The sequence below is a fragment of the Periophthalmus magnuspinnatus genome, chromosome 20 (genome assembly GCF_009829125.3).
Source record: "Periophthalmus magnuspinnatus isolate fPerMag1 chromosome 20, fPerMag1.2.pri, whole genome shotgun sequence".
Classification (NCBI taxonomy): domain Eukaryota; kingdom Metazoa; phylum Chordata; class Actinopteri; order Gobiiformes; family Gobiidae; genus Periophthalmus; species Periophthalmus magnuspinnatus.
This window is the reverse complement of record NC_047145.1, coordinates 19,738,311-19,763,160: the sequence shown is the minus strand read 5'-3', so window position 1 is coordinate 19,763,160 and position 24,850 is coordinate 19,738,311.

The following is a 24,850-nucleotide window of genomic DNA, read 5'->3' as shown; positions in this document are numbered from 1 at the left end:
TCTTAGCGGTAAAAACCCACTTTGGAGTGTTTGCCTGCTGCTTGTTGTTACGGAGATGTCATTGCTTTCCTGGAATATTCCACAGTACGACAGTAAACCTAATCTCCAGATGCTGTGTCTATTGGTCAGATCTGTGGAGAGGCAATCCCGCATGCAGGGTCAGGGTTAGCATGTTTTTCATTGTATTTCTGAGCAGTAAAAACACTTGTATTGGGTAAATGCAAGATGGATACATTTAAGGCCGTACTGTGACGCATTCCCAGTGAAAGCAATCAAATTTCCATGGAAACGAGCAGACCCCCTACCAGAAAGGTTACACAGTGCACTTTTAGAACCATATACCATGAAATTATACAGTCCATATTATACAAACTGCACAAATAAGTGGACTAAGGGAATGTGACGTCACTCATAGCGTTCAGCACTAGGGGTCAATTTGGTGCAGAGTCCCATATTTAGAAGTGTGATCACAAGCATCATAGCAACCAAAGAGCCAATCCGGAGTGAGGTTGTTAAAGGTAACGCCCCTTCCTGCACGCACTACTGGTTCATCAGGAACACGGGAGCTTAGCAACGCTGTCAATCAAACCTGTTGCTAACGCTAGCGGGAACGACCTCGGGAAAAGAAGACGCCTGATTTGTCTGTTATTAATGTTCATATGTTGATTTACAGACATAACAACAAAATAAAAATACCAGGATCATGTAGAGCGGGTTAATACGAACATTTTAAGACCAAAGCGACGAGTCTGACAGCAGCAGTTACAGAGAGAGGGACGAAAGTTTTTCAATGTAAAGTGATTTGGAGCCAGCGTCGATGGAACCGGAAGTGCACCCAAAGTCACTTCCTGTTTATGATAGAACTGTTATATTTAAACCCTAAGTTTGTTGTACATGTGATCAGTACTAGCTGTGGACCGTAGCCTCACTGGTAATAAATATAATACCAATGTGTTTTCACAATATCAACAATTTTGTTACGTACTTATACTTTTGATTGATTTTAATAACCAATGCTTTCACTTGAGTGTGCACTTGAGTTAAGAGCATACTCCAGCACTGCCCTTTGCTGACAGTTTGAAAGAGTATAGAGAAACAAGGTTGAACCAATCTGTTTCAGTCCATATTAAAACTCATTCTCCGACAAATTGAGCAGATGGAAATTAAGTGAATCAGCTGAGGCCATTTTAGTCCCATTTGGGTAAGTGTCATTGAAAAGACTGGGACCAGATGACACTTTTGGCCCAATGAAATAGGCACAGTGAGGATTAGCCCACAATGGAGGTCAGTTGATTACCAGTGTTACATACGGCGTAAAATGTTTAAATCAAAAGGAGAAGAACAAGGAGGTTTAGGGATGTGAGCCCTCTGCTAAAACGCTGTGGTCAGTAAGTTTTCAGTTTGCGGAACTTTATGGCAGTTTGATTTCTATATAAACAAGGGTACATTCATTCTGTAATCATGCTTTTTGTGCTGTGGTGACAGGGGCGGCGCCAGGAAAAGGATGGGGGGACTTAAGGGGGCCCCAGCCTCCTCTAGAATGTCCAGTGTTCCTCCATAGCTCCTCCAAAGATGGTTGCTCCACTTTAACACATGCATTCTTGACTAAAAATGTTGAAATGGTTCCAGTTTTGACTTTTAAAAATTAGGCTACAATTAAAAAAAGGTTTTATAACTCACTAAAAGGGCTAACTACATTTAAACTATATTTAAACCAGTGACTCAATCATGGTTGGGGGCTCCATTGTTGGACTTGATTTTTTTTTTTTCATTCTTTTCAGGCAAATAGTTTATCAATGATTATACCAATACGGCAATAACACATTAGCCTTATAAGGACAATTTGTTTATTAATAGTTATTCCGGCTTAGTAACGACTTAATTAAAGGGTTACAGTTGGGGTTTAGGGTCATGGTATTACAATTAAGACAAGGCAAGTTTATTTGTATAGCACAATTGGTATAAAAAGTAATTCAAAGTGTTTTAAAGAATAAGAAAGACATTAAAATCACAATACAAACAAAACAAAACGATATGATAAATAATCATCATATAAATAAAACAGAAGAGTGTAGAATAAAACCCTTTTTTAAGATGATTTTTACTGTCTTTCTTATTCTGTAAAGCACTTTGAATTCCTTTTTGTACAAATTGTGCTATACAAATAAACTTACCTTGCTTTTTAGTCATATGCACAGATACAAAACAGTTTGGAGCCTGGATTTAAACATTGTCAAAGTAAAAGCCTGTCAGAAAAAGACTGTCACAGGTTGTAGTGTTAGTATCAGTCTCAATAAACTATACATTAATTATGGTTTAAGGATAGTAGACAGGATCATGCATATATAAGCCTATGTGCGTCTGAAAACATCGATTTAACAGAGAAATGTATGTACGAATTAAACATGAGTTATACATTTATACATGCACAGTAAATTGTGGTTAGAATTAAAGTCCCATATCTTGAAATCTTGCATTACTAATATTTCGAATCCATACATTTTATAGAGTCTAGTTTGTATTTTGGTCATAAGATACTAAAGCAGTCATCCTCGTCATTACATTACATTAAAAATAACTACATTTAGGTATTTAGGAGACATATTTTAAGCTGAACCAGCCTCCAACGGCTCTGGAAGTAGCTTTTTGTCTTCTGTTTCGGTCACGTTTGCATAATCTTATTTCAGTGTGTTATGTTTGTGACTCTGAATATCAAAGAGGAGAATCTTCCCACTTTCATGATCCATACCTTTTATTTCTCCACCCTTCCTCCTTCCTATCTCTGCTGTCATATCCCATCTTTTGTTGTGTGTCTGGTCTCATCCCCCTCCCAACAATGGGGGTGAAAATTACATTTGAGCTGGAACGTTTCATGTTGCAAAGCACACCAGTCGCCGTAATCTTTTTTGCAGAGGTGAAAACATGAGGCTGTATTTGCTGCATTTCATGTATGTAAATCAGAAACACACACCTTGTTTAGGCTGCTTAAGGGGGACACTGCCACGTAAGCGCTCGTGTAGTGTTTAAGTGTGCGTGCGTGTGTGTGTGTAGGCATGTTTTTATAGCCGTTAGTGACAGCCTCAACCTAATCTGGTGTGCTCTACAGCCAGAGTGGGATGATAGCTCAAAATAAGAACGGGCTAACAGACATTAGGCCGTGTAAACAGGGAGTATACTCAACATAAGCCCTTGTTTGTTTTCTAGTAGTGGGCGAAGTACTCAGTGGCCGTGGTAAAAGTACTTTCCTTTATATGTCATTTGCTAATTTGTGTTTTTCATATTTTAGACGTGTGAGGACATTATACTCCCAGATCGAGGGCAAGAACCATATTCCTAGATTGGTTACATGGTATTTACTTCACTGTTGAACTTAATCATTTCTGTAAGTGACTCTATGTATTCTATATTGCAACGACAATATTCATTTTAGCTGAAATGTGATGATAAAACCCAGTAACCCATGCATTTTTCTCGTTAATTTGTGTCTATTTCCATGTTTTTTATAGCAGAAATTGCGCAAAAAGGACAATTGTGTATGTAAAGTTACTGTTTCTACGACTCTTACTACAAGTACCATTAGGACGTACTACAGACTGTATACAGAAGTGGACAAAGGGAGTGTGACGTCACCCGTAGTGTTGAAATGAAGCGTTTTGAGGCTAGCAGTTATGGGGCGAATTTGCAGCCAAGTTCCATACAACTGTCCCTCGCAGTTCACCTTTTGCGGTCTTGCTTTTTCGTAGATTTTTTAGTGCAAATTTACATACTTTTTTACAGCATATGAACGCGTCCTGATTGGCTAAGGGATTGTAGACCATGGTCCATCAGTCTCCTCCGTGCCGTGTCTCCTGTACAGTACAGAATGTGTTCAGCTTGTCAAAATTACATAAATGTTCAATCAACACTACAGCAGAGCGACACCAGGACGAAGAGGCGCGGTCAGAGGAACTGTGGAATACACATGACTCACTATTAATTAATTAAACAAGACAGAAATGTGAGAAAATGTTAACGCCTGTGTGAGAAAAGTGTATAAAGTGTGTGGTGAGGGGTTTTACAGCCAAAAACATATAGAATAATTGTAAAAATAAAGCTGATACTTCGCGGATTTCGCTTATTATTATTTTGCGGATTATTTTTAGAACGTAACCCCCGCGATAAACGAGGGACCACTGTATTTAGAAATCCGACCACGAGTATCACAGCAACCGAGGAGCCAAACCGGAGTGAGGCTGTTGAATGTAACGCCCCTTCCTTATTGCTCGCATCATTGGTTTAACATGGGGGCGAGCACTTAGCAACGCTGTCAATCAAACCTGTTGCTAACGTTAGCAGGAGCAACTTCAGCCTAAGAACGTGCCTGATTTGTTTGTTATTAATGTTCATATATTGATTCATGGACAAATAAAAACACGAGGATTGTAAAGAGCGAACATTTAAGACCAAAATGACGAATCTGACAGCAGCAGTAGCAGTAGTTACAAGAAAGAGGCGAGAGTTTTTCAATAAAAGTGATTTGGAGCTGGAAGTGCGCCTGTGATCACTTCCTATTTGGACTGCGGTGGCTTGAAGTTTGGCTATGTCCATTTATAGCCTATATACAGTCTATGGGGCCTACCTGTACTACTCATTACACTTATATAGCCCATTACAAGTACTACTTTTACACAACCCCAGTAGTATACAGCAGCGTTTCCATGTGTTTTAGAGAGCTGAAACATTGGGACCAGCAATTATCAATTCAACTCATGCATTTTGAGGGTTACGTTACAATTTATTAACCTCTACTGTTACTTAAAATATCACTACAACTACTCCTACTTTTACTACTGCTACTTCTAGGGTTACTTCTTCTTCTACTTTTGCATTCTTCCAGTGTGCTGGCTGTCCTGTGGTGTGCCTCGTGTCCGCTTGAATGTTCCTGGAGCAGGTAGAGGGACATTTCATTGTGTGACAGTGTTTGTCATTGGGCTGTGCAGGGGCAGGTGGGAGGCAGGAGTAATGATCCTTTCGCCTTATGGTTTAAACATGAGCATGGGGAGGATGGAGCCCAGAAATAGTTTCATTTTTGGACATTTAAAATACAAAAACACATGGAGGAACTTCAACAATAATATCAGAACTTCTGCAGTTGTTTTTGGTGGCAACAGGACACAATTTGCACATTTTTTTCATCATAATGTGGGAATATGGTACAAGAATTTTAAAAGTTTTCAAAGTTTTAGGACAAAAAATGGTGCTTTTCCAACTTTTGCGTCAAATGTTTTTGTTTCCTTCCTTCTCATGCAAATAGGTGACTTGTTTCCATGTAGCAATAGTGATGTGGCATAGGTTTGACATCATTTAACCTTTTGGAAGCAGCTCGCATTTTTGGGGAATGAGACTCGCACAAAAAGCAGCGTTTTGTCCAAAATTCTCTGCAAAAATATTTTCCATCAATGACGGTTACCTCCTGCATCTGCAAATCATCGGACTCAGAAAAACCTGTGATCAACATAAAATCCCGTTCAGTTTTGATACTTACAGACGCAATGATGAATAAATAAAACTAACAAAACTCCCAGAGAGTAAAAGTGGAACAGAAACACATTGAATTTTCTCACCCCTGTGTCATTTATTTTCACTTTTTGGTTGGAGTGAATTTGATTTCATCACTCAATATGATTTATTGACATAGATTATCTGTAAAGACAGGTAACAAATCCAAATCCAACACCTTTAGCCTACTTCCCTGCACCCGTGACAGCATATATATCAAGCCCCCATATCCAAACGCCATTATTACACCTCTGAATGCATTGATGGTCAGACGGCCTGCCCAAACCGGCCTCCCATTCCTCATCATAACTCCACGCCACATTTTTTATATCTTCTCCTCGTGATAGTGTCAAAAATCACTGGCGAGACATCATTCCCACACTCCGCTCTGCCTTTTTATGATTCGCCTTTTGTGCAACATACTTTTACACTTTCTGAATCCCCTTTCTCTCACTTTCTTCTTGTCTTGGCCTGCTTTTTATCTACCACATGTCCGGCACTCTTTCACTTATTCTGTTCTTTTTCAGCACCAAGACAATAGAAACAGTCCAGATAACCGCTTACACTAGAATTAATTATGTGCCCCTTTAATTCGAGGCCATGCTGATTAGCCCTGTATGTAAAGCGCAGGATGTATTAACATAATATTTGGCTATATCTTCTCTAAGCTGGGGTCCCTTGACCTTTTCCAGCCTCCAAAGTCCACCCCTCCCTCTGTTTTTCTCGTTCTCTCTCTCTCCGTCTCTCTCTCTCTGTCATCTCGTACTCTCCGGAGGTACCTGACAGTCCCAGCCTATGAATGTGATTTGAAGAGCTAAATTAGATTTTCTCTCTTCTTTCTTTCCCTGCCCGTGCCGCCCTCCCCTCTTGTGTATGTGTGCGGAGCTAACGACAGTTCATTCCGAGGCGCGGCTATAATTACGTGTGCTTTTCTTCCTCTATCATTGACTGGTGTGATGGCGACGCTGATATGCAGTGTTAATATAAACGTTTAGCTGGGTTATTATGAGCCCGGAGAGTCGTAAAGGACAGTGGAGTGGCGCACCTGCCTTGTCTACCCGCGTGTGACGTACCCCGCTCCCCGCCGCCTGTCACCGCTACCCCCCACGGTCTTTTATTGCCATGCAGCGTCTATCTGTTCTCCTATTTATTGCCATCTTGTGTCTTTTTTACCTTTGTCTCTCTAATGTAATGTCTCTGTGGCAGGATTAAAATGAGACAGGAGAGTGCTTTTAAATCATTGCTCCTGGATGGTCGGAAAAGATAGGCCAAGATGGCGGCGGCTGGGGAAACCTCGACACCGGTTCATTCATTCTGCTTCATTCTGCTTCATTCTTTCCTCTGCTTCTTCACTGTGGGGGAATGTGACACCGAGAGACTATCGCGCCAACTATGAGCGTTGGGCGGTTAATTAGATAAGAAAACCTTTAGTTCTCTAGCTATTGGAAAATGTTAGCGTTGCGATCATAAACTGTGTAAAGAAGGACTGGACTGAGTGTGACGTCACCCATAGCGTCAAATGAAGCTTATTGAACTGCATATTAGAAATTCCGACCTCGAGTATCACAGCAAACAAAGAAGCAATCCGGAGCGAGGTGAATTAACGCCCCTTGCCGCCTGCACCGCTGGTTTAGAACGGAGCGGGCGCTTAGCAACGCTGTCAATCAAACCTGTTGCTAAGGCCAGCTGGAGCGTCCTCGGGAAAGAAGGTGTCTGGTTTGTCTGTTATTAATGTTTATATCTTCAGTTATGGACACAATAGTGAAATGAAAAAAACCCAGGATCGTGTAGAGCGGGTTAATACGAACATTTTAAGCAGATTTTTAACATTTTGCGACCAAAATGATGAGCCTGACAGCAGCAGTTACAGTGAAAGGAGCCTCAGTTTCCCAATGTACTCGATGGAGCCGAAAGTGCACCTAGGAGCACTTTTTTATTTAAATCGCGGCGCTAGCAGGTTGGTTATGTCCATTTATATGTACAGTCTATGGTTGCAATAGCACAGAAAGTACAGAGAGTGCAGCATTAGGCTAAAAAGGTAAACTAAATATATTATAGATACGATTAATCTACAACAGAACCAATGAAACATCTTTACCTTTGAATAGACCCTTAAGAGATTAGGTAAGATTAAGAGTAAAATTACATTGGTAGAATAAAAACGAATATACTGAACAGTGAAGGTTAAGGGATAGACAGAAGAGCACAAACACACTAAAAGCAAATACTACAAGCCATATATTATTTAGTTATTAAGAGTCTGATCTATGATTTGAACTTTACCTAAGTTTGATGAGATTATGTTTCTTAGACGAGAGAGGTGACTCAAGCTGTCAGAATTAACCCGTTGACCCAGCGCATGCATGTTTTCACTTATTTTGAAGACAGAATATATTCATTTTCATTTGTTTAAAAAGGCCCTTTAACAATAACTACACATCTATGGAAAAATTATGTCACTTTAATGCGTTTTGTCCGCTCTGACATTTTAAGGAGCAGTGTAAAAGCATGCAGTCCAGAGAGCGGCTGTAAGTGACATTTATTGTTCCACTGTGATGCATTATTCTGCAGAAGAACTATCCCCTTTAGTTCCTGTTTTTGGCAGTCAGCAGAGAACCTCTTATTAATGGCCAAGTCTACCTCCTCGGCGAAGATGATATTTAAATGGTGATTCTAGCACCAACCGCAAGGGGTCAGTGACGAAACGGTTGGTTAGTTTTAGAGGATTCCTTTTGTTGTTGCTGAATTTTTACTCAAATTTTAACACATTTGCATAGATCAGATGGAAGGTTGGTTTCTGTTAGAAGTCCTGCTACGATGCGCCAACCTCACCTTTATGTTTTGGGGGCAGGAAGTATCAAAGACATTGCTAGAAATGGTAAACGGTCACATTTTTATACAGCGCTTTTCCACCTTCAAGGCTCTCAAAGCGCTTCACATCAAGGAACTGCTCACTTTTGCCCAAGAAGCTGGAATCACACCCTCAACTTGGGCTCCAACCTTCAATCGATCCTTTTTTTTTTTTAGATCAGATGGAAGGTTAGTTTCTATTATGAGTCTTGCCACACTGATCACCTCACGTATATGCTTTTGGGGGCAGGGGGAATTCAGAGTGCCCATTAAACGCATTGGTACAAATGGTAAATGGCAAATGATTTTCCACCCTCAAGGCACCCGAAGCGCTTTACATCAAGGCACCGGTCACCCATTCGCACGCGCATTTATATAGTGAGTCTACGCGGACGCTGAGGAGGGCGAGGTGGGTTAAGCGTCTTGCTGGAGGACACGTGGGAGCTGGAATCGCATCGTCAACCGCTCAACTAATGACGTTTATGTAGAACCGTCAAACTTCACATCGGTGGACAAACACTCGACCAACTGAGTTACTTTTGGCATTTGACCGATCAGAATCTTGCCTGAACAGAGATGTTATTTCTATCCGAAGGTGAGCCATCTACGCGCGTTACAATTTGTTTTTGTGTTTTTTCCACGCCCTTTATTAGCAATTGCTTATAACATTTACAATAGCAGGAAAAGGAAATGGTTCTTTAATTGCCCTGGCAGTGTGTGGGAGATTGGATAGGTGTGGCCTGTCTTCTCCTCCTCCTCAGGCCATTAGATACGGCGCGTGTTGTTTCGGCCTTGCGCAGGTAAACAGTCGGGAAGACATTAGTATCCAATCAACCTCTGCCATATCACCTCAAAGTTTAATTAATTTCACTCCATAGGGCATATATAGTGTGTGTATGGCCGAGTCTGCATCCGCAACGTTGTGTCTATTTAGAATGCCTTATAACCCCTTTCACGGCTTGGTTGTGTAAAACTGCTGGAAAGGTCAAGACATAATCGCTGTCTTTAGCCTGTCTTCCATTTTAATTGACTCCCACGTGCCCCCCCACCCTCACCCTTCAACCCCCTCCTTCACCCGCTCGCATAAACACAATAGCGCGGCTCATACATTGTACCCCCCCGTCATTATAGCCGGTATGGATCTCACTATGAATTGATGATCTCCTATCTAATGCCTAATCACTCGGCAGGACCTCAGGGAGACACGGCGATCCGTTCCCCCTTCGCCAAGGCAACGGGGGGAACTCGCGCTACTCTCACGCTGGGCCTGTTGATGAGTAGAAAATGAGCATCCGTACCTGCTTTAATACTGTACTTCATCACGCAGTCCGGTGGCGAAATTGGAACGGACGTAAAATGGCCGCCGGGAGACAGCCATCAAGATCGGCGAGATTGGTGGAAAGTGAAGGATTAGTCGGGAAGCACGCAAAGCGAATTTAGATCAAAAATTGCCAGATGAATTGGCTTTTATTTGCGAGCAATCATATGTAATAAGTGCGCAGAGATGTAAGAGAAAGAGGGAGAGTGACAGAGTGACAGTGACGTATGTAGATTAGCAGGGCTTTGTTGGTTTGTCTCTTCAAAGGCGCAGTCATTTGTCACGCCTGCATATTCATCAAATAAACACCCCGTTGAAAATATATCACACCTTGTTTACAATAGACTCATTCTTAAACCTGACAAGCGTAAGTTCTTCACAAGAGCAAGTGATCTACTGCTTTGTTAAGTCAAAAGATAAAAATAAAAAATAGGTTGTATTTTTTCTCTCAAGCTGACTAAATGTTATACCTTTCTTGTTTGTGACTTTCCACCTCAGAATCCGTACAGACACTTCTTGACCTTGTACTATGCAGGCATTCATATGGGCTCGGCATAATGTTTTTGTCCAAAACATATAGACAAACATGACCTTGCAACTCCAGCTGCAGCTGTACATCTGTTGTAGGAGAGTGGTTTTCAAGACGATTGTGAATTCAATCTGTTGTGAATTCTTTCTCCTCTCTACCCCGTATTCTAAGCCCTGTATGTTCTAGGGAAATCGAGTAGTGAATTTTGCATATACACCTTTTAAAGCCCATATTTGATAGACTCCAGCCACCTGTGACTCCCACTCTAATTAAAGAAGCACTATGTAACTTTAGAGGCATTTATTTCAAACTATTCAAACTATTTCAAACATTCAAACTATCTTGCAACAGTTCAATTCCAGGTGATTTAAACAAGTTTCAAAGTCAACCCTACAAACCTTTTGCCTCTTTATTTGTCAAAACAACTTGACTTGTCTTGACTGCGCCTGCGTAAAACTCAAAATAAATGTGAAACTTAAAGGTTCACTCTAACTTTTTCTAGTGGTAGCTGGTTTTGCAGGTTTTGTTTAAAAAGACAGTGTTTTAATGCTGTAACGTAGGCTGGCCGTTAGCGGTAGGATGTGGGACAGAAGACAGCAGGGCGGGTGTGGTCCACAATTATCAAAGTGCAAAGTGCAAATGGAGGTTTGAGTTTTAAAGAGCTAATGTTATTTTTTTAAACACCCTTATTAATTAACAGTAGTTTAATCCAGTGAGTGGCGCCTGAAACGATCGTACCGTGTTCTGCTGCTGGAGACGCTGCTCCTCTAACCTCCATTTGCACTTTGCACTTTGATAACTGATTAAAAAAGTAATAAAAATTGTGGACCACACCTGAGCTGCTGTCGTTTGCCCCACATCCTACCGCTAACGCCTACGTTACAAATGCCGGAATAAAGGAATAAACTCTCCATGAAGACAAGCAGATGGTGAAAATGTTGCATAGTCCACCTTTCAAACACAAAAGGTGATTAAGCTCATCTAACTATTGAAACTATTGAAACGCTTCACATTTACCTTTGTCATATTTTGTTGTTTTGGACACTCTGGTTCTGGACAATGACCTGGTTCCCAACGAAAAGACTTAACACCTAAACAAGCCCATCACCTACTGCATGATTGACACAAAGTGATGACCATCTTGTAAAAAAAACCCCCACAGCATTGGTGATTTAATGATATAATTATGAAATGGCCCTAAGCCGTCTGGTGTAAGAGCATGGTCACACCAGTCTTATTGTAATGGCTGTTCAATAAGTGTTAAGATGAGGACTTCTGGACAGATAGACCTACTTCTCACACAGACAGACCCTGGGTGGCTGCTATTCAAAACCATCTACATAATGCCCATTGACACACCATTTCCTGGACTCGACACTCGACAAACACCGCAATAGGACCGGCCCGCCTTTGTCTCAGGCTTTTGCAAGTGCTGAAAAGACGGCAGCGCGAAAATGAGGGTGCTGCAAGAGAAAGAGATACGGGATGAGGTGTGTTATTCAGTCTCACCGCGGGGGGCTAGCACAACCAACAGGCCAGGAGAGATGTCCCATTGTCCATACACGCCACATCCTAACGTGCACACACATACACACACGCGCGTCGGCAAACACAAGGGGTGGCCGGCGAGCAGCCTCCGCCAACCACCAAACCCAATATGTTGCAACATTTGCCAAAGAAAAGTGAAAATGAGTGTAAATTGAGGTGATTTTGTGGTGTGCCTCCCTCGCCGCCTCACACTTGTTATCCCTTGACAGCGATGGGGGCGTCGTTCTTTGGCCCTTGTCTGTACATGCAGGTGCCGCCGCGAGTCTAACACTGCTATATGGGAAAACTTCAAATACTTCTTCTTATAAGAAATGCATGAAATGGTAAAAAAAGAAACACGTAGACTTTTGTGATTAAACCAAAGCCGAGATTAACAATGTAACTTTTCCGGTGGGCAGTCTGGGCTCTGTTTTCTCCATGGAGATGTTAGTGATTCGCTTGGAATGTGACGCATAATGGCATTTAACTTATCTGTTTCCGTGGAGAATGCAGGTGACGCCTCCAGGCCAAGTTACGGGTCAGGACTGTGGAGTCTGTGCGGCGAGACTACTCACAGGGAGAATGCATGTTTTTCAAGGTATTTTTGAGCAATAGGAACATAAGTAACTGAATGAATAATGATAATAGTAATGTTGTGGATTTCGTGAAGTTCTTTCATTAATTCAAGCTACTACTGAAGCCATAGCTGCCCTGGGGACGATTAATGAAAGTGAAGCTGGCAATCCACAACGTCTGCCCTGCACCATCACCAAAAACCCGCACATACAACATTCAAATATAGGCCAGGAGGGTGATGACAGCATTAAGTACTAGAGCCTCTGTTGTCCTACTGTCCTACATGCTAAGTACTACCCACGCCCAACCCTGCATAACTTCTAACTGAATAAAGAAGTGGACTAAGTGAGTGTGACGTCACCAACAACGTTCAGCTCCAGTCAAATGAAGCTCATCGAGGTGAACAGTTATAGCGCCGAATTTGCAGCCGACTTCCATATTTGGATTTCTGACTGCAAATATCATAGCAACCAAAGAACCAATGTGGAGCGAGGTTGTTGAAGGTAACGCCCTTTCCTGCACCGACGGTTTGGCCGTAGGCACTTAGCGACGCTGTCAATCAAACCTGTTGCTAACACTAGCGGGAGTGACCTCTGGGAAAGAAAACGCCTGATTTGTCTGTTATTAAGGTTCATATTTTGATTTACAGACGCAATAGTGAAATAAAAACACAAGGATCATGTAGAGCGGGTTAATACGAACATTTTAAGACCAAAATGTCGAGTCTGGCAGCAGCAGTTTTTCAATAGAAAGTGAATTGGAGCCAGAGTTGATGGAGCTGGAAGCGTAAACATGCTCACTTCCCACTGCTAGCAGGTTAGCTGTGTCCATTTTTATATATTTATATGCCAAGGTCAGACAATATTTGGCATTCTCAAAGTGCCATCGCTGATAATTGCAAAAATAAATACGTTTAATTCTATACTGTGCAATATTCCATGCAAAGTAATGACATGTCCATAGATCAAGCAGGTAACATCTATCTTTAAACTTTAACTGGAATATTTTAACTCACAATGCATGTTTAAGCTCCACAAAAATATGTATCCAACATCTGACAAGAAAATATTGCACTAATTTTGAGATGTATTGTGAAGTCCTTCGTCTTAACATAATCAGCGGTTTGTTATTTCAAGGCTAAACTCATTCTGCAGCGGGCTTACAATAACATGAATCGAAGTGTATTGATCAGGGGGCGCCATGTTAAAGTGTTTAATGTCACGACGGCAGCACTCACAGGTGAACTGTTAATCACATATTAGAGCTCTATTGAAAACCTTTGAGACATGTACATGACACACTGCAGGAGGGCCGGATGACACAAAGTGAGGATGTTTTCTTTATATGAGAAATGCTGCAGGTTTTGTCCATCCTCATGAATATTTAACCTGTATTTGTTTAAAGGTCCTATATTACACAGAATTGATTTGCGTTTTAAGCCATGTTATAATGTTACTTCATCAAAAACAGACCTGGAGTTGTGTTTTGTTTCATTCACACATGTTTTAGTAACACTTTAATATCTGTCTGTCTACATCTCCAAAGCTCAAAATGCTCTGTTCCACCTTGTGATGTCATGAAGAGGCAGTTTACAAGTTTTTATTTATCTTTTACCTTGTTTATTGCCAATTGATTGATGATGATAATGATTCTAGTGAAGGTGTATGGAGTTTAAACACACAGTGGAGCACTTCCTGTGTCACCACATGACATCACAAGGTGGAACTTGACTGTTTTCCGACACAAACGCAGGATAAATATGCAGGTTTTGTGTGTTAAACGTTTGTGAATGAAACAAAAACACAACTCCAGGTCTGTTTGTGATGAGGAAAAATTATAACATAGATCAGAAAATAACATAATATGGAACCTTTAAGTCATGTGGACAGAGAGTAGAAATCAAAATATATCATATCTGTAGTTGTCTGTCCAGTATGATCCATGGCAAAAGAAAAGTACTTAGTGTAGTTCGACAGGCCTGGCTAACAAACAAACTGTGAACAAATAGGTGTGTTAGTTTGAGTGCAGTTAGCTCCTCCCTTCAGACAGATATAAACCAGTAATCTGACCAGAACTTGGATTATCAGCAAACGTCTTCACTCTAAAACCTCTGTCCAGTTGTCAGAATTGAATTTTTCTTTTGCGATATAACTGTAGTGGTATTATCTTGTATAGTGGCCACCAGGGGAACTGTAAATACATTTCTGCAGAAGTTGTTGCTTGTAAATACTGTATTGTGTTTTCAGTACACCTCAGATACACAAAAGCACGGAAATACATTTGAGTAAAAGTTATAGAATCATCCAGTTCAGATTTCTCTTGATATCAGTTCTTTCTTCATAGGGTTGGTATCATTTTAAAGTCCTTTAACATGTATTATAATGGGGTTTCCTCATCAAAAACATATCTCAGTTGTGTTTTGTTTCGTTCACACGTTTAACACACACACCCTGCATACTTAGGCTGAGTTCTTCTCTAAAACTGAAAACACTCTGTTCCACCTTGTGATGTCATCATGTGGTAATACAGGAAGTTTTATATTGTGTTTTTAAACTCCACACACCTTCACTAACATCATTTGGATGATTTCAACCCCAGAATTACCCATCTTTACTGAACTAAAAGTAAAATGAAGCCGTGAAAACTACCACTTCATGACATCACAAGGTGGAACAGAGCATTTTGAGCTTTGGAGATGTAGACAGACTAATCAAGTGTTACTCAAACATGTGTGAATGAAACAAAACACAACTCCATGTATGTTTTTGAGCAGGTGACAGCATTATAACACAGTTTAAAAGTCACAAGAATATAGGACAGGGCTGTCAACACATTTTCACTGAGGGCCACATCAGCAAAATGGTAAAAAAATGTAACTACTTTTTAAAATTGTTAAATAACTGTTTCTGTATTCATTACTTCTTCAAATTACAAATATTACATATGCATTTGGAAGGATGTAAAAAATAATAAAGCTGTGTAACTGCGTGTCTCCTGATAAACTGACATTTTAAAACAGTCATACCTTTTAAATTTACTTAGTCGCGGGCCACATAAAATGATGTGGAGGGCCACATTTAGCCCACAGGCCTTGAGTTTGACACATGTGATATAGGACCTTTACACCTGGACTAATAGACCTTATTGTTATTGGGAGATATTAATTTTTGCCAATATTTTTTACCTTTAGTTTAGGCATACAGTATGTAGTTTATGGTGACATATGTAAAGTAGAAGAATTGATTCTATACTGTAAGAAAAATCACTTTAGGACAACGAATAGGCTCCATTTTACAAGGTGAAATTTACTGTTGCAAGACGATCAACATATTCAAACACTCTATGCTTTGCTCTGGCTATTATAAAAAGATTATATCATTTTATTCACGTAAACTTGTTTTGCGCCTCAATCTCAAGTCAAAAAGAATTTCCAAGTAGCTGAGGTGTGATAAAACTTAAAGTACATCTTGGCCTAAATAATGCATAAACTTGTACTGATTTTTGTCAACTTTCAAGTGTTTTTTTTCCAGCGCTGTCAAATTTAGTTGAAAACCAAGAGGTGCAAAGTATTGGGAAGGTGTGTCTTCTCCCAGATACGGCCTGATCAAGAGAATCGGGATGAAAGATTCTATATTGATTCACCTTTATAAACCAGCTCTCTCCAGCGACTGCAGATTTAGATAGAAACACATGGGTCAGGAACAACATTTGCGAACTGACATGACGTGATTTGCTTGAAAAAAGATGTCATTTTTAATTTTTAGAGTGCAGCGTTTTGATTAGAGGAGCTAATTTTAACTATCTTTATGATCAAGTTAAAAGACGAGCTTGCTTTTTGCCTTGCCGTACAAAGTGGGGACATGTAAGGCACCGGCTGCCTTTGAACAGGGTTGATAAGGGTTGATAATGATATAGATGAGTACTGTGGGATCTGTCATCACGCCTTCTTTGTGGAGCACCTTCCAGTCGCACAAATCAAAACTCTATACCGGAGGCTTTTCATTTGTCTGCAAGTAGTTTTCATCTTTGCGTTGTATTAATTTCAAAGGCGATATTGTACAAAATCTGACACTCAGGAGGAAAGGGAAGCGTGAGATGTTGAGATGTCTTCGTTTGCTCATTACCACTTTTCTGCCAATTTATTATGAATTTTCCAACTGTAGAAAAGTTGACTAATTATGCATTAAAACTTGTACAGTAGTTCAAGAAGTGAATTTAGTTTATTATAGCGGGGTTTCAGATGACATCACAACATTGTATATGCCAGTATTTAGTACAGATGAAGGGGCAGTTAAAGTGAATATTGTTAAAATGCAGATTGTTTAGGTTTTTGTTTAGTTTAGGTTGATTGTTAATTTACTTTTTAGAAATTTCATGGTAAAGTACAATGTAATTCATAGGGAAAACTGGGTCACAGTCTAGTACCTGACACTTCTAGGGCTAAAGTTTCAATACACATTTTACAATACAATACACAACATTACATTTTAGTGAAGTTTATGTGTATTTTTCTATTCAGTATTAATCATACATCACCCTGTACTTAGTCTCTCCTACTACTTTGGCTAGTTGGGCTTGGTTTGTACTTGGATGGGAGACAACCGTGGCTCTAGTCCAGGGCCGGTCCCAGCTTTCAGGGGGCCCTAAGCTGGATTTGTCTCTGGGCAGTGGATCCCTCCTGGCTCAGCTATTGGTGATTCACATTTGACAACATTCTGACTCTGCTCTCATCACTTCGACCTGTTGTTTTTGTGTTTACCTGACCTACATCAGACTGAAAACATCCAGAATGTCACAACTACCACAGTCACAAGAACAGACAATAGACAAACACGTAAGGAGGGTGAAGAGTTTTGAAATTTTACATATTTTTCTTTGTTTCTGGTGGATTTTAATGTGTTAGTTGGCAAAAGTGGGCTTATATTTGCATTATGTCGGGTCCTTGCGCCGGTGTGAACACATAGCTGCCCTCACCTCTGCCCGACTCAAAAACAAACCTAGGCAACAGCAGATATTTTAATACTATAGATATAAAACAAATGTAATCGTTTGCAGCAGCCTAAAAATCCCTCTGAAACAAACAAACACCTACGTCCAATGAAACTTGATATATTATTTTCAGTATAAACATATGGGCTCTTGGGGGCCCTCTGGTGGCCTCGGGACCCCACGCAGCTGCTCAGTCTGCTTATAGGCTGAACCGGCCCTGCTCTAGTCCAGTCCATACAGTCGTTGTAGTTTTAGGAATAACACTTCACGCACCTTGCTGAGTACCAGTGATGATGTTGATTGCAGGAGCAAATGGCGTAGATTTGCAGCCTCGCTTGTGCCAGTCTACCCCAGGGCAGCTGCGGCTAAAATAGGAGCTCATCACTACAGAGTATGAAGTGAACAAATAGTGTTTGAAAATGTGACTTTGAGGATCTGGAAGAGTGACTTGATTGAATGTTCTTACTATTTACTTTTAGTGGCTACTTCCTAATCTGTAGTTTTATTTGTGTTGTTTTAAAGTGTGTACCTTGCAGCAAAAACCCTATGGACAACACCGTTCCATATTAGCATGCACGCATAGTAATCCTCTTATTTTTGCATATTATAGGAAAAAATACGTAGAGCCACAATACAAATAAAATCTCCCACCTTTTCATTAATTGTCCAGGATCACATTGTGCACCCATGATGCATTGCGTGTGCCGTGTCTTGTATGTTTATGAACACACCTTAATGATAGATTCACGAGGCGCTCCCTGTTGTAACCGCCGCGCCGCTGACATTTGACCTTGAAGTCTCCAGTCGGGTTTAATGATCCAATCCACTCGCACCCTGAATATGTTACCGTGGAAACCCAGGCTTTTTAATGCAGCCCAGTTCCTCCATCCGTGTCTAATTCAGTCTCGAGCCAAGTCCGCGGCCTCTCTGGAGATGTCGGCAGTCTGGGGGCAGGCGTTCTGTTGGCCGGTCTTAAGCTCATGTTAGGATTTCTCCAGGTTAAATAATACAGTGCACATAATTGCTGGTGACCTCTCTGCCGATATGCACAACAAGGGTTTCCCAGAAGTCTTAGAGTGGCCAGAAATGTATTTAAACTAAGAAGTAAAATTGGTTTGAGATTGGATTCAGTCTGCAACCTCTTGATCTAAATTGGCACCGTAGTCCTCTTCTACCATCATCATCGAGCAGAACTATGTCACTATTAGGGCTGCAGCGATTAATCGGAATAATCGCAAGTAATCAACTATTAAAATAATCGTAGTCGTATATATAAGTATAAAACGCATCGCAAATGACGTTTTATCATAAAGACTGTAGCCTTGTTAAACCCAAATGGCAAAATAGAACATAGAAATAGACCTCTCATGATAATAAATGTCACTAATTAAGATTTAAATAAAGTCAGATAACCCCAGTGAACCATTTTTTAATAGGCTGTTTCATTAAAAGACATGAGCAGCAACCGATAAATAGCAGAATGGGCCAATAATTAGCCATAAATGGGACTTATTCACTCCTCTACATCTCAAATCTTATCGTATTGCAACAAAAATACCCAAATGTCACACTTTTACATAGAAAACCGTGAATACTCAGCCCCAAAATGTATTGTTCCAGCTTTAATATATTGAACGATAAGTAGATTTGTTGATAATTGTGATTGTGACGAAGTGCGCCTTTGTCCCTTTTAATATTACCATCATTTTGTTTGTTCACACATATGTTCATTTTCAATAATTTTCCAATATAAAACTAAACAGAACTATCCCGGGTTTGTTCTGTTTAGTTTTTCAGTTTAATCACCAAACACACTTGTTAGTTTAAAGATATTTTATTTGGTTAAATGTAGTTAATTCAGTTATTTTGTCAATTCAGTTCAATACATTCATCCACTTACCTGAATCTCCACACGGTCCAGACACAGAGGGGGCGTGTCCTATGTCGGCCATGTTTATAAGCTCGGATGTGGTCGTGGGCCTGACCATGTGGAGGGAGAACTGGGTTAAGTTTGTCAATGTTTTAAGTGTTTATAGTTTATTTTGTTAAACACTATTTAGTTAAGGGACTTGGACCCTGAGAGATAGTTTAATATGAGATACAGCTAATGTTATACCCACCGCACCTGTGGAAAATATGGTGTATACCGGGGGGGAGGTGCTTCCTGTTCACGGGGTATTCAAGCAGGGCTAATTAGACATTCGAGAGAGACATCAGGGTAGCCAGGGCACACGTGGATTTTCCCTTTAGTTTCTTAGTTTCTGTTGCTTTGTTACGTTGAGCACAGTTAATGGTTTTGTAAATATGTATTATTTTTTTGTCCACGGTGTACCACGATGCTTCAAATGGGACTTTTCTGAGTCTGCCTCCTACTTTGACCTCGTCGGGCCAGCTTCCTCACAGAGATTATTGTGACAGGCCTATATACAAAATCAGAGTTAACCACGCTTTGTTCATGAATATCTATATGTACAAGACTTCTATCACGATATTTCAACCTTTATCTGGTTAATTTGTGTTTTAAAAATGTCAAATTACAATTAAAAACAAAAAAGGGGTGATTAATCAACAACTAGTCCTATCACAAGACTTCCTCACCACCATCTTTACCCCACCTCAGCAGTAAACTCTAATTCTTACCCCTATCGGTAACGTGTCACTTTTGACCTCCACCGATACATAAACCACAGTCCTTTCTATTTCAGAACAACCCCACCTCCACCACCACCTCCCCAGAAGAAGCAGCAGAAACGGCCCACCCAATTCCATCACCGCTTATCTCCTCCATCGCCATCTCAGGTTATAAACTCAACTAATTCTCCGCCGGCGCAGCAGCAGCACTAGTTAATTTGAGTGTATTTAATTTGCAATACATCACCTATGAATTTTGTTTTGTTTAGAATATAAAGTTCTTCACGCTAATCCATGCCCGGTGTTAATAAGGTGTTTCATCATAACTATCAATGCTAATGTCCTCCAGTGCACCCCTACATTACTTCACATCTGCATATTACAGATATTCTTATTACATTCCACATTAAAATAAAAGCAATAAAAGTCAGTGTAAAGTTAATGTTAGCCAGATAAAGTTAACAGTGTATGGATTCTCTGTGTCCGGCTATTGGAGAGGAGGAAGAAATGGGCCCTTTTAATCAATGTGAGTAATATTTGTGTCTCTGAGCGGGGGACTAGCCACATTATCATGTCAAGTTACAAATTAAAATGCTCGGCCGCTAACAGACTGGGGATACAAATGGACCATCATGGCCATCTAAGTGTTCTAATGACATTTTTTGCCTGCCAGACAATTAATTCTATCAATCTGCATAACCTTTCTCAAAGCTCGGAAAAACAATGGCGTTTTTATAGCCGCAAAATGAATGGGGGTCCAGTGGAAAAAGTATGCTTAGGAAATCATTACATTATTTAACAAATGGGTTTAATTGGATTTGGATGCCTGGGTGTCTGTTTGGAAGGCCAGAACGCCGACTCCAGCCCGGGCTAATTCAATCGGCTAAATGGAATCAGTGGAAATACTCTGCAATCATCACTGCATTAGGACGCTCATTCCCATCATGTAAACATTGCTCTGAGCGCCTCACATTTATCTTGTGCTCTCTCTCTGTTTCGCCCTTATTTCCACCACTTCTAAAGACATTCTTTCATCCCTCATTTAATCAAAGTTGAGTAAGAGTTCCGTTTTCGGACTCCAGTGAATTGACAAAAAGCAATTTACCCAAAAAGCTCGCACTTGGAGACGCGTGAACTGCTTAGCTCCTCACTTTTCATAAATTAGGGGTAGAAGGCTTCCATCAGACGGGGCCTCAGAGGGATTGCGAAGGTGCTAAGCGTGTCTGCCTTTAACGGAGGTGAAAAACACGCTAATTCATTAAGCATTGATCACCACAAATGACAGCAAAGTGCTTCGACGTTTAGCGGGCAAATAACTGACAAATTGGCACACAATTTTTGTACATTTCCAACTCTTTAATGGCTAAAGTATGGAGCAGAAAGGCAATAAAAATGTTAGCAGACAACCCGATGAACCCACGCCCAGCCCATTACACTCACCACTCCTTATCACTAAACTGTCTTAATGTCTTAAACTGTGGGCAAGGGCCGCTCTAATGATGCATTTTGGTGAGTGTTTCTTACTTTTTTGATCAAAATTACATGTTTTATTTGATTCCTTTAAATGCAGTTTGTAATAGGAGACCCATTATGCAGTGGACGAATGGAGCCATTACCAAGGGTTAGGCTTAAAGTACCTGGCTCTGTGTTTGAGCAAAAGTGCTTAATCTTGGATGGACTAATATCATTTCTATCAACACTTCAGCCTGTTCCGGCCTGTGAGATGAATACCGATATGACCTCATTATTGTATTATCATTGGCTGGACTCCTTGGCTACCACGGACACACACGCACACACAGACGCACACGAATGCACACACTTTTGTCTGTAAGATGTACATTGTAAGCAAGAAAGTACAACATCAGTTTTCTCTAAGTTCATGTGTTGGTGTGTAACATGGAGCCAAAAACAACAATCTTATATATTTATTTATTTCCAGTGGACGGTAAACAACATATCAGGATGACGTTCAATAGATAATAAGTATTTTTGAACTGGATTCTTGTTAAAGTGCTGCACCACAGTATTCAAGTGTAGGAGAGTTTGAGTCCTTGTATCATTTCTATCACTTTTATTATTCGGAAAACTTAAAATAAAGACTATCCAATTATTTTTTTATATGTAGAATACTTCAATTTGTGGTCCTCTGAGGCTCCCTGTCCACTGCCTGATCTTTAAATATTTATCTTTTTAACGTGACTTTTCAAAAACTTCATAGAGATAAAATTGGACAGGAAGTAGTGATGCTAACAGCAGCCCCCGTAGAGCTTTTTAGCCGATATAACTTTGTAATAATTGGAGTAAATACGGTGTAAGATGGTCACACTTTTCATTACTGCAATCAGAAATTCTATCTCCCTGGAGACAACCACAACAGGCCAAGTTATAGATCAGATCTGTGGAGATGTGACCACGCTCTGCACAAGATTACATGTTTTTCAAGGTATTTTAACTCACTGATTGTTAACCATAGCGCCAGGGCAAAAGTAGGGCCGCAATCACGCACCTAACGCCTGCAAAATCAGAGGAATATATTACATTTTGGGCCTGACATTCAGAAAATGTCGGGCCCCAAAGTGAAAAAGCCGAAGAACCCCAGTTTTAAGCGAAATAAACCTCTATAAATGAATGCAAGATAGATACACTTAATTCCACACTATGAAACTTACCAAAGTTCCATGTAAACAAGCAGACCAGAAAAGCTGCATAATGAACCTTTAAATTACTACATGGACAATGAAAGTCATATCAGATACCATGTTATGTTATGTTTTTGTTATGCTGTTCAAACATAACACGGTGAATGCGATCACCATAATGTACTCCATTATCTATAATCTGTCAACACGGCATTCATTTCATCCCAGTGGTCTGAAGGAAAAAAAATGTGTAGAGAAAATCTTGGAGCCATTTTAAAAGTTTGACAGCGCTCCCTCAGACCTTGTTAATCACGTTCAGAGCATGTGCCACCTCTCCGTCTGGCCTAAAGACTTTGCTTGTTGTTTCCGAGTGATGCCTCGTCTTGTTTGTCTTGTTGTCTCCTCTCCCTCTCTGTGCCGAATGCCCCGCTGATAAATTTTGCCTCTGAGAAGATCAGATAGCAGCGGTGGGATTTCAAAACAATACCTCTTCAAGCAGGGGCTCCGAGAGGTGGTATAATGATTTACAGCATTGCACCTGTGGGGACCCCGACTCCTCTGTGTCTGTGATTCATCTGTTTCATCTCCTCATTACAAGGCCACAGATGGTTTGATGCCTGTTACAGTTGTCTTTAAAAAACGCCCGTCTTCTGTGCTGTCAAAAGCCACGCTCGCCTCATTTGCACTGTTTTGTGCTTGTTTGTGATTAAGCTTATGCAGCTACCTGTGGCTAGTTAGCTGCGATCCTCCGGGATTTCTCTCAGTCTATCAGATTTGTGTTTCTTTTCCATAAACATGATATTTTCCATAAGCTCCGTCTGTTCTCTGCTTTTGTGAAACTTGAAAAATGTAAACACGGTAATGTGGCTTGATGACGACGTTGCTTTGCCATCTTTTCTGCATTAGATTTAAAGATTATTCCTAAAAGCAGGGGTCCATATGGCTCATTGTGGTCTGGAAATATTCAAAAATAACATTAATATTTAATCTAATAACATCACTCGATCATCGGTGAGCCAGGGAAGTGAAAAGTACCTTATAGTCTGGCTTTATACTGTGTTTTATGCTGTCTTTTTGTCTTTTAATGCAAATTTTATGATGATTATTTATGGTTTGATTAGTTTGTACTGTGGTTTTAACATCTTTCTTATCCTGTAAAGCACTTCGAATTACTTTGTGTACGAATTATGCTACAAAAATAGACTTGTCTAACTATAAACTCTACAGCTTTGGCTGTAATATTACCCATTCACAGAAGTTACATGTGTATATTGTGCTGTAATCAAATGCAAAATCACATTTGTTAAAGGCCTTTACAGTAGTATCTTCAGAGCCGTGCCACTTTAAATCCTTTGTAAAGTTGATGGAAGTTCTGAAACACTAAAGTTATACTTAGCTGAAACTCTTCCTCCTCAATATTGCTGACGCGATTTAAAATATAGAAACCGGTGCCCCAGTGAAGCACATTTCACTCCAGGCTCTCTCCAAATGACGCAAATAAAGCTGCGACAAATGATTAATGCGATTGCGTGTGTGATTGCATGATTGACTGATAGTTGGCCCCTTTTAATGAAAAGTTCTTGACAAATAAGACTCAAGACGGAGGAACAAGAGGAGCAGGAGTGCAGCGGAGTTGGGAAGTCTACCCAGACAAGTTGGTGCAATATTGACTGTGCCATCTGTGATGTGTGTGACTTCAAAGCTACAATTACTTTGAGCGGTTTTAAGACTGATACCTGCTCATGTAAAGAGACAGCCTCTCACCTCCGGAGAGCTCGCCTGCTAGACGAGAAATAATTCATTTTTAAGAAACTGAGGTAAGGGCAAATTCTACCGAGCAGCTCTCTTCACATCCATCTTCAAAGAGGAGCTAGTTCCTATATGAAACAATGGAATATTTGGCATCTTATTCATGTCATGGGGCTTTTTTAACCAGAGCAGGCCACTTTTAATTCCTCTATTGTTACTGGCAGACCCTAGTGCGACGGCCTAAGAGGCTTTCTGGACCCCACCGGACACTCTTAAACACAGACCAATCAGAATGCACAATAACAAGTTTACGCACATGCATTCCTTAGCGGCAGGATTTTTGTATCGCAGCTGATCTCCAGCTTTAATGCAGCGATACAAAAGTCCGAGAGGCATCCTGGAGATTTCACGTGAGACCATTTTGTTCCCTGCAACTGTTTTCTGGAGTTTTTAAATGGCAGCTTTGCATCCATTAACTTGCATTCCAGTGAAACAAGTATT